This window comes from Amaranthus tricolor, chromosome 13 (assembly GCF_026212465.1).
Source record: "Amaranthus tricolor cultivar Red isolate AtriRed21 chromosome 13, ASM2621246v1, whole genome shotgun sequence".
Classification (NCBI taxonomy): domain Eukaryota; kingdom Viridiplantae; phylum Streptophyta; class Magnoliopsida; order Caryophyllales; family Amaranthaceae; genus Amaranthus; species Amaranthus tricolor.
Window position 1 is genome coordinate 24,498,310 of NC_080059.1, and position 11,723 is coordinate 24,510,032.

General features: G+C 31.7%; 1 long non-coding RNA gene across 1 annotated transcript; it reads right to left on the reverse strand.

Annotated features, from left to right (window-relative positions):
• Window positions 1-331: 331 nt before the first annotated feature.
• LOC130798620 (uncharacterized) lies at window positions 332-4,169 on the reverse strand. The gene is made up of 3 exons (XR_009039081.1): window positions 3,459-4,169; window positions 2,963-3,066; window positions 332-545 (listed from the first exon to the last, which is right to left on the reverse strand). It is a non-coding gene; the product is annotated as an uncharacterized LOC130798620 (long non-coding RNA).
• Between the last annotated feature and the right edge of the window lie 7,554 nt (window positions 4,170-11,723).

An 11,723-nucleotide genomic window follows, 5' to 3' on the forward strand; every position in this document is an offset into this window, starting at 1 on the left:
TTGATCATTGATCCTTGTTCATTCTTCATCGTTCATTCTTCATTGATCATTGATCCTTGTTCATTCTTCATCGTTCATTCTTCATTGATCATTGATCCTTGTTCATTCTTCATCGTTCATGCGTCATTGACCATTAATCCTTGTTCATTCTTCATCGTTCATTCTCCATTGATCATTGATCCTTGTGTAACCGCCTCGAATTATGAAGGCAAACACTAACTGGAATTTATTATTAATCAAGCGGAAGCTTACTTTTGCCAACACAATTAAGGGGTTACTTAAAGGTCAAACCAATATCCAAGTATAATACTTGAACCAAACCAAAGCAATATAACGGAAGTCTTAACTGTCTAAAATATAGGAAAATTACAACCAAATCGAAATAAGTCCAAAGTTCAAATTACATCCTTAAAATAGTCTAAATCTAAACTAATAGTCTCTCAAATACAATAAAGAGATCTAAACAAAAGGGGAGTCATACTCCAACTCGGGTTCAACTTCCGCTCGCATATCCATTCTCCGTCGAGGTGCCATAGGGGTTTACTCTAAAAACAAAACCATTGGAAAAACATACAAAGCATAGTATCAGCAAAAAGGCCGAGTATAAACACACTGGTGTCTTTCAAACAAGTTATTAAAATCTTCTTTTTTTTTTTTGAGTAAATTCATTTTGAAATATACTTTTTCATTTGATAAATCATATTATGATTCAAATCCAGTTCAATGGCTCTATAGTAATTTCAAATTCTCATTTTTCATCATAAATCATAAGATCTCAATAGATCCAAATCAATTTCAAACTCATATCATAAGTTTACATGGGTACTCTGTGAGTCATCCTGTGACTCGTTTGGTAGTCGATCTACCGTCCGCGACATGTCCGGCAAGTGTAACACAATGGTATTGTGAACAATACGCGCTCAGCATTGGTGAGCCGTTTAATCATGCACACAACATTTGCTGTGGCATATGTACCCGCCATTTAGGCTAAAACATTTTTTTGTGCATAATATATATCTTGTAATTTAATAGCATTTGAAAGTCAAAAATATGATAAATATCTATTATTTGCACATAGCAAAACATACTTTATTTGCGACTTAGCAAAATCAAATCATAATATTTCCCACATGGGTAAAACATGCTTAGCATAATCATATCATTAAACATAACCTTTGTATTATATTGGGGCATCACTAACATGTATGGAAATGCATCGTAACAAAAAGTGATTAAAGTTCAATACAATTTTTTTTTTTAGGAAACCACTAAAATGTTTCGTTTCAATCTTTCTTAAAGTAAATATAACTTTAAAGGGTTTTGAAATTCATTCAAAACAACTAGAATATGATTCATAAGTCTATAAAATCTTTACGACAGAAGATTTCATAAAACACTATTTTCTTAAATACAAGATAGTTTTGCCGGTAATAAAATCGATAATTGATTTGCAAAGTACATATTAATTCTCCAACAAGGCCCAAATTAATCAAGTCATTATAATACCTTATTTAAAATGAATTTAAGGTTGTCCCATCAGATTATAATTGGTTATGCGAATTTATAACGATTTTACAATTATTTTCGACAATTTGGGTATTTACCGTTATTTAAATGGTGTCTTAAATCCGTAAAATTTTATAAACCATCTAATTTAAAATTATTTTAGACTATGAGGCAGTAGTTTATTAATATAATTATAAATTTTTGATATAGATTTATTTTTACCCAAATTTATTTAACAATATTACACTTTTTAATAAATAAACATTTTCTATTAATTTGATAAATTAGTAAATAATTAATAATTTATTTTGTAAAATTATACCAAAGTTCCAGAAGTCATATAACATGTTTATTAGGCCATTTACACTTATAAAAAATCATGTATGATGTTTTATTATTTTGTATAGATATTTTATCGATATATAGAATAAAATAGGTTTAAAATTATTTGAGTCCGAATAAAATATTATAAAAATTATATGATATTTCAGAAACTTTTTTAAGGGGTATAAAATTTTAAATAACCATTAAAAATCATTTGGGGTATTTTTAATAATTAATATTGTTATTTTACCGATAAACCGAATAAAATTTATTTAAGACCATATATAGTTACGAAAATCAATATAAATTTTTCAACATGTATCTACTGTTTATATAAGTGTCTCATAAAAGTTTCATGTCCAAAAGACGTTATTTAGTATTTATTTTATATTTTACCGTTTTCAAACTTACCGATTATTAATAACCGAGTAAAAATTATTAAGGTCCTTAAATGTCAACGAAACCTTCCCAAACTTTTACCAATTTTACCTACTGTCCATATGAGTATGTGATAAAAATTTCAAGTCCATATGTCTTTGTTTGGTAATTATTTTATATTTTACCATTTTATAATTTACCGTTAAACAATTTAACGATTATTCAAAAATCATAAAAAAATTCAAAACTAAATATATTCTGGCCAAATCTTGTTGGAGACATTATAATATATTTTTATTAATTATTTTTGATGATGAAGAGTTCATCTAATACCATGTTTTATAATAAGAGTATTTAACACCTTAAAATCCATTAAAATGTCAATTTAACGAATAATCTCAACAAAAAGTATCAAAGAAATTTTCTTAACATATAGCTACTGGAAATTTCTTTTAAAATGAATTTCAAATATTTTCAAATTCATATAATCATTTCCATCACAATAACTTTCACAAAGTAGTGTTAAACATGCCTTTAAACATACAATAATTTATAAAATCAACATGCATGATGCCCACAATAATAATACATGTAATAAATTATTCCATACTCAAATTCATCATTTTGACATCATTTATCAAGATTTAAGAACTTCTCTTTGGGAATTTATTTTTTTTTCTTTTAAAAAAAAGTTTATACACAAACTTTCCCAACTTGTTCTTAAATCCTTTAAAAATCACCCCAAGTGACATACCTCGACTCCAAGCCTATATAATTATTCCGTAAGCTCCTACGCGTTTTTAGAAGTGGTTCTAACTTCAGTTCCTTGCCCTTCAAGCCTCAACTCCAACTCTTCAACTAAACATATTGCATTCATCCAAAAATCAATAATAATTTTGGATTTCTAACATGCACTTAACTTTTCCTAGTTAGAGTTGTTAAACTAATACTTGTGATGATTTTAACATATTTGGAGTATACTTATTATGTTGAGCAACATACTTAGTTAAGTCTCATAATTTTACTTGAATCCTTTAAGTAACAAAATTTATATGTTTGTAGAAATACATCTTCTTACTTTCTATTATGGCCTATTTTCATAGATTTATAAATGATGATTTTCTTAGTTTAGAGATAAAATACTCATGTTATAATGATCTTAGTTTATAGAAAGATTCATAAAAAAAATATGTTTTACATGAACAAGTTTTAACAAAAACTAGTGGAATAAAGAAATGAACATAACTTACTCTATACTTGGTGGATTTCTTCAAGTTTGGTGTCTATGGAAAGCTCTTAAGATGAAGATTATTTTTATGGGAGATTTGAGTTTATAAACATAAATTTTCAGAAGTTTTAGATGGGTTTTTGAAGAAGATTTAATGAGAAAAGAAGGTGTTTTTGCTAGGAATTGTAAGATTGAACTTCAACTATGCTTATGGATGAAATAAGGAGTAAAATGAGGAGTGAAAGAAGGTTGATGGAGCTGAAAATATGGACAGCAAATATGTCTTAATTTATCATGTTTGCATGCTTGTTATGATGGTGTTTTTGGGTAAGAACAATAGGGGCTTTGGGTAGAGAGTTTGGTGGAGTGTGTAAGTGAGTTTTGGGGCTAAATGAGGGCTAGTATGGCAGCTAGGGGCTGCTGTTTTGGGGCTGATTTGGAGTGCTTTTTGTCCTCAATTTGGTCTATTATGGTATAAGAAAGGTTTATCTAAGATAGTTTAAAGTTTGGGTAAAAATTGTTGTACATGTAACAAGTTATGTAACTTGTACTTCATGTTTAAAAATCACTTGTATATGTAAGAAATATTTAATTTACTCCCATCATGGTTATATAATATACTTGGGTAATAATTAAAATTTTTTTTTTTTCGAACTGTTATGGGTAGTTGCTCAACTTTAAGTTTTACCTCCAAAGTTTACGTTACTTGTTACGATTCATAATCACGTTACGAATTAACAATTTTCTAATCATTGTAGAGATTTTTCAAACTACTACCATCACTAATTAAATTATAATTAGTAACGAACAAATATATAAGAAAAATTAGGCGCTAAAAACGACTAATAAAATCTTCTAATAATACGACTGTTAATTCTTGTTCATTCTTCATTGAACATTAATCATTGAACATTAATCCTTGTTCATTCTTCAACGTTCATTCTTCATTGATCATTGTTCCTTGTTCATTCTTCATCGTTCATTCTTCATTGATCATTGATCCTTGTTCATTCTTCATCGTTCATTCTTCTTTGATCATTGATCCTTGTTCATTCTTCATTGATCATTGATCCTTGTTAATTCTTCATCGTTCATTCGTCATTGATCATTGATCCTTGTTCATTCTTCATCGTTCATTCGTCATTGATCATTGATCCTTGTTCATTCTTCATCGTTCATTCGTCATTGACCATTAATCCTTGTTCATTCTTCATCGTTCATTCTTCATTGATCATTGATCCTTGTTCATTCTTCATCGTTCATTCGTCATTGACCATTAATCCTTGTTCATTCTTCATCGTTCATTCTTCATTGATCATTGATCCTTGTTCATTCCTCATCGTTCATTCTTCTTTGATCATTGATCCTTGTTCATTCTTCATTGATCATTGATCCTTGTTCATTCTTCATCGTTTATTCGTCATTGATCATTGATCCTTGTTCATTCTTCATTGATTATTGATCCTTGTTCATTCTTCATCGTTCATTCGTCATTGATCATTGATCCTTGTTCATTCTTCATCGATCATTCGTCATTGACCATTAATCCTTGTTCATTCTTCATCGTTCATTCTTCATTGATCATTGTTCCTTGTTCATTCTTCATCGTTCATTCTTCATTGAGAATTGATCCTTGTTCATTCTTCATCGTTCATTCTTCATTGATCATTGATCCTTGTTCATTCTTCATCGTTCATTCTTCATTGATCATTGATCCTTGTTCATTCTTCATCGTTCATTCTTCATTGATCGTTGATCCTTGTTCATTCTTCATCGTTCATTCGTCACTGACCATTAATCCTTGTTCATTCTTCATCGTTCATTCTCCATTGATCATTGATCCTTGTTCATTCTTCATCGTTCATTCTTCATTGATCATTGATCCTTGTTCATTCTTCATCGTTCATTCGTCATTGACCATTAATCCTTGTTCATTCTTCATCGTTCATTCTTCATTGATCATTGATCCTTGTTCATTCTTCATCGTTCATTCGTCATTGACCATTAATCCTTGTTCATTCTTCTTCGTTCATTCTTCATTGATCATTGATCCTTGTTCATTCCTCATCGTTCATTCTTCTTTGATCATTGATCCTTGTTCATTCTTCATTGATCATTGATCCTTGTTCATTCTTCATCGTTCATTCGTCATTAATCATTGATCCTTGTTCATTCTTCATCGTTCATTCGTCATTGATCATTGATCCTTGTTCATTCTTCATCGTTCATTCGTCATTGACCATTAATCCTTGTTCATTCTTCATCGTTCATTCTTCATTGATCAATGATCCTTGTTCAATCTTCATCGTTCATTCGTCATTGACCATTAATCATTGTTCATTCTTCATCGTTCATTCTTCATTGATCATTGATCCTTGTTCATTCTTCATCGTTCATTCTTCTTTGATCATTGATCCTTGTTCATTCTTCATTGATCATTGATCCTTGTTCATTCTTCATCGTTCATTCGTCATTGATCCTTGTTCATTCTTCATTGATCATTGATCCTTGTTCATTCTTCATCGTTCATTCGTCATTGATCATTGATCCTTGTTCATTCTTCATCGTTCATTCGTCATTGACCATTACTCCTTGTTCATTCTTCATCGTTCATTCTTCATTGAGCATTGATCCTTGTTCATTCTTCATCGTTTATTCGTCATTGACCATTAATCCTTGTTCATTCTTCATCGTTCATTCTTCATTGATCATTGTTCCTTGTTCATTCTTCATCGTTCATTCTTCATTGATCATTGATCCTTGTTCATTCTTCATCGTTCATTCGTCATTGACCATTAATCCTTGTTCATTCTTCATCGTTCATTCTTCATTGATCATTGATCCTTGTTCATTCTTCATCGTTCATTCGTCATTGACCATTAATCCTTGTTCATTCTTCATCGTTCATTCTTCATTGATCATTGTTCCTTGTTCATTCTTCATCGTTCATTCTTCATTGATCATTGATCCTTGTTCATTCTTCATCGTTCATTCTTCATTGATCATTGATCCTGGTTCATTCTTCATCGTTCATTCGTCATTGATCATTGATCCTTGTTCATTCTTCATCGTTCATTCGTCATTGACCATTAATCCTTGTTCATTCTTCATCGTTCATTCGTCATTGATCATTGATCCTTGTTCATTCTTCATCGTTCATTCGTCATTGACCATTAATCCTTGTTCATTCTTCATCGTTCATTCTTCATTGATCATTGATCCTTGTTCATTCTTCATCGTTCATTCGTCATTGACCATTAATCCTTGTTCATTCTTCATCGTTCATTCTTCATCGTTCATTGATCCTTGTTCATTCCTCATCGTTCATTCTTCTTTGATCATTGATCCTTGTTCATTCTTCATTGATCATTGATCCTTGTTCATTCTTCATCGTTTATTCGTCATTGATCATTGATCCTTGTTCATTCTTCATTGATTATTGATCCTTGTTCATTCTTCATCGTTCATTCGTCATTGATCATTGATCCTTGTTCATTCTTCATCGATCATTCGTCATTGACCATTAATCCTTGTTCATTCTTCATCGTTCATTCTTCATTGATCATTGTTCCTTGTTCATTCTTCATCGTTCATTCTTCATTGAGAATTGATCCTTGTTCATTCTTCATCGTTCATTCTTCATTGATCATTGATCCTTGTTCATTCTTCATCGTTCATTCTTCATTGATCATTGATCCTTGTTCATTCTTCATCGTTCATTCTTCATTGATCGTTGATCCTTGTTCATTCTTCATCGTTCATTCGTCACTGACCATTAATCCTTGTTCATTCTTCATCGTTCATTCTCCATTGATCATTGATCCTTGTTCATTCTTCATCGTTCATTCTTCATTGATCATTGATCCTTGTTCATTCTTCATCGTTCATTCGTCATTGACCATTAATCCTTGTTCATTCTTCATCGTTCATTCTTCATTGATCATTGATCCTTGTTCATTCTTCATCGTTCATTCGTCATTGACCATTAATCCTTGTTCATTCTTCTTCGTTCATTCTTCATTTATCATTGATCCTTGTTCATTCCTCATCGTTCATTCTTCTTTGATCATTGATCCTTGTTCATTCTTCATTGATCATTGATCCTTGTTCATTCTTCATCGTTCATTCGTCATTAATCATTGATCCTTGTTCATTCTTCATCGTTCATTCGTCATTGATCATTGATCCTTGTTCATTCTTCATCGTTCATTCGTCATTGACCATTAATCCTTGTTCATTCTTCATCGTTCATTCTTCATTGATCAATGATCCTTGTTCAATCTTCATCGTTCATTCGTCATTGACCATTAATCCTTGTTCATTCTTCATCGTTCATTCTTCATTGATCATTGATCCTTGTTCATTCTTCATCGTTCATTCTTCTTTGATCATTGATCCTTGTTCATTCTTCATTGATCATTGATCCTTGTTCATTCTTCATCGTTCATTCGTCATTGATCATTGATCCTTGTTCATTCTTCATTGATCATTGATCCTTGTTCATTCTTCATCGTTCATTCGTCATTGATCATTGATCCTTGTTCATTCTTCATCGTTCATTCGTCATTGACCATTACTCCTTGTTCATTCTTCATCGTTCATTCTTCATTGAGCATTGATCCTTGTTCATTCTTCATCGTTTATTCGTCATTGACCATTAATCCTTGTTCATTCTTCATCGTTCATTCTTCATTGATCATTGTTCCTTGTTCATTCTTCATCGTTCATTCTTCATTGATCATTGATCCTTGTTCATTCTTAATCGTTCATTCTTCATTAATCATTGATCCTTGTTCATTCTTCATCGTTCATTCGTCATTGATCATTGATCCTTGTTCATTCTTCATCGTTCATTCGTCATTGACCATTAATCCTTGTTCATTCTTCATCGTTCATTCTTCATTGATCATTGATCCTTGTTCAATCTTCATCGTTCAGTCGTCATTGACCATTAATCCTTGTTCATTCTTCATCGTTCATTCTTCATTGATCATTGATCCTTGTTCATTCTTCATCGTTCATTCTTCTTTGATCATTGATCCTTGTTCATTCTTCATTGATCATTGATCCTTGTTCATTCTTCATCGTTCATTCGTCATTGATCATTGATCCTTGTTCATTCTTCATTGATCATTGATCCTTGTTCATTCTTCATCGTTCATTCGTCATTGATCATTGATCCTTGTTCATTCTTCATCGTTCATTCGTCATTGACCATTACTCCTTGTTCATTCTTCATCGTTCATTCTTCATTGAGCATTGATCCTTGTTCATTCTTCATCGTTTATTCGTCATTGACCATTAATCCTTGTTCATTCTTCATCGTTCATTCTTCATTGATCATTGTTCCTTGTTCATTCTTCATCGTTCATTCTTCATTGATCATTGATCCTTGTTCATTCTTCATCGTTCATTCTTCATTGATCATTGATCCTTGTTCATTCTTCATCCTTCATTCGTCATTGATCATTGATCCTTGTTCATTCTTCATCGTTCATTCGTCATTGACCATTACTCCTTGTTCATTCTTCATCGTTCATTCTTCATTGATCATTGATCCTTGTTAATTCTTCATCATTCATTCGTCATTGATCATTGATCCTTGTTCATTCTTCATTGTTCATTCGTCATTGACCATTAATCCTTGTTCATTCTTCGTCGTTCATTCTTCATTGATCATTGATCCTTGTTCATTCTTCATCGTTCATTCTTCATTGATCATTGATCCTTGTTCATTCTTCATCGATCATTCGTCATTGACAATTAATCCTTGTTCATTCTTCATCGTTCATTCTTCATTGATCATTGTTCCTTGTTCATTCTTCATCGTTCATTCTTCATTGAGAATTGATCCTTGTTCATTCTTCATCGTTCATTCTTCATTGATCATTGATCCTTGTTCATTCTTCATCGTTCATTCTTCATTGATCATTGATCCTTGTTCATTTTTCATCGTTCATTCTTCATTGATCATTGATCCTTGTTCATTCTTCATCGTTCATTCGTCATTGACCATTAATCCTTGTTCATTCTTCATCGTTCATTCTTCATTGATCATTGTTCCTTGTTCATTCTTCATCGTTCATTCTTCATTTAGAATTGATCCTTGTTCATTCTTCATCGTTCATTCTTCATTGATCATTGATCCTTGTTCATTCTTCATCGTTCATTCTTCATTGATCATTGATCCTTGTTCATTCTTCATCGTTCATTCTTCTTTGATCATTGATCCTTGTTCATTCTTCATTGATCATTGATCCTTGTTCATTCTTCATCGTTCATTCGTCATTGATCATTGATCCTTGTTCATTCTTCATTGTTCATTCGTCATTGATCATTGATCCTGGTTCATTCTTCATCGTTCATTCGTCATTGACCATTAATCCTTGTTCATTCTTCATCGTTCATTCTTCATTGATCATTGATCCTTGTTCATTCTTCATCGTTCATTCGTCATTGACCATTAATCCTTGTTCATTCTTCATCGTTCATTCTTCATTGGTCATTGTTCCTTGTTCATTCTTCATCGTTCATTCTTCATTTAGAATTGATCCTTGTTCATTCTTCATCGTTCATTCTTCATTGATCATTGATCCTTGTTCATTCTTCATCGTTCATTCTTCATTGATCATTGATCCTTGTTCATTCTTCATCGTTCATTCTTCTTTGATCATTGATCCTTGTTCATTCTTCATTGATCATTGATCCTTGTTAATTCTTCATCGTTCATTCGTCATTGATCATTGATCCTTGTTCATTCTTCATCGTTCATTCGTCATTGATCATTGATCCTTGTTCATTCTTCATCGTTCATTCGTCATTGACCATTAATCCTTGTTCATTCTTCATCGTTCATTCTTCATTGATCATTGATCTTTGTTCATTCTTCATCGTTCATTCGTCATTGACCATTAATCCTTGTTCATTCTTCATCGTTCATTCTTCATTGATCATTGATCCTTGTTCATTCCTCATCGTTCATTCTTCTTTGATCATTGATCCTTGTTCATTCTTCATTGATCATTGATCCTTGTTCATTCTTCATCGTTTATTCGTCATTGATCATTGATCCTTGTTCATTCTTCATTGATTATTGATCCTTGTTCATTCTTCATCGTTCATTCGTCATTGATCATTGATCCTTGTTCATTCTTCATCGATCATTCGTCATTGACCATTAATCCTTGTTCATTCTTCATCGTTCATTCTTCATTGATCATTGTTCCTTGTTCATTCTTCATCGTTCATTCTTCATTGAGAATTGATCCTTCTTCATTCTTCATCGTTCATTCTTCATTGATCATTGATCCTTGTTCATTCTTCATCGTTCATTCTTCATTGATCATTGTTCCTTGTTCATTCTTCATCGTTCATTCTTCATTTAGAATTGATCCTTGTTCATTCTTCATCGTTCATTCTTCATTGATCATTGATCCTTGTTCATTCTTCATCGTTCATTCTTCATTGATCATTGATCCTTGTTCATTCTTCATCGTTCATTCTTCTTTGATCATTGATCCTTGTTCATTCTTCATTGATCATTGATCCTTGTTAATTCTTTATCGTTCATTCGTCATTGATCATTGATCCTTGTTCATTCTTCATCGTTCATTCGTCATTGATCATTGATCCTTGTTCATTCTTCATCGTTCATTCGTCATTGACCATTAATCCTTGTTCATTCTTCATCGTTCATTCTTCATTGATCATTGATCCTTGTTCATTCTTCATCGTTCATTCGTCATTGACCATTAATCCTTGTTCATTCTTCATCGTTCATTCTTCATTGATCATTGATCCTTGTTCATTCCTCATCGTTCATTCTTCTTTGATCATTGATCCTTGTTCATTCTTCATTGATCATTGATCCTTGTTCATTCTTCATCGTTTATTCGTCATTGATCATTGATCCTTGTTCATTCTTCATTGATTATTGATCCTTGTTCATTCTTCATCGTTCATTCGTCATTGATCATTGATCCTTGTTCATTCTGCATCGATCATTCGTCATTGACCATTAATCCTTGTTCATTCTTCATCGTTCATTCTTCATTGATCATTGTTCCTTGTTCATTCTTCATCGTTCATTCTTCATTGAGAATTGATCCTTGTTCATTCTTCATCGTTCATTCTTCATTGATCATTGATCCTTGTTCATTCTTCATCGTTCATTCTTCATTGATCATTGATCCTTGTTCATTCTTCATCGTTCATTCTTCATTGATCGTTGATCCTTGTTCATTCTTCATCGTTCATTCGTCATTGACCATTAATCCTTGTTCATTCT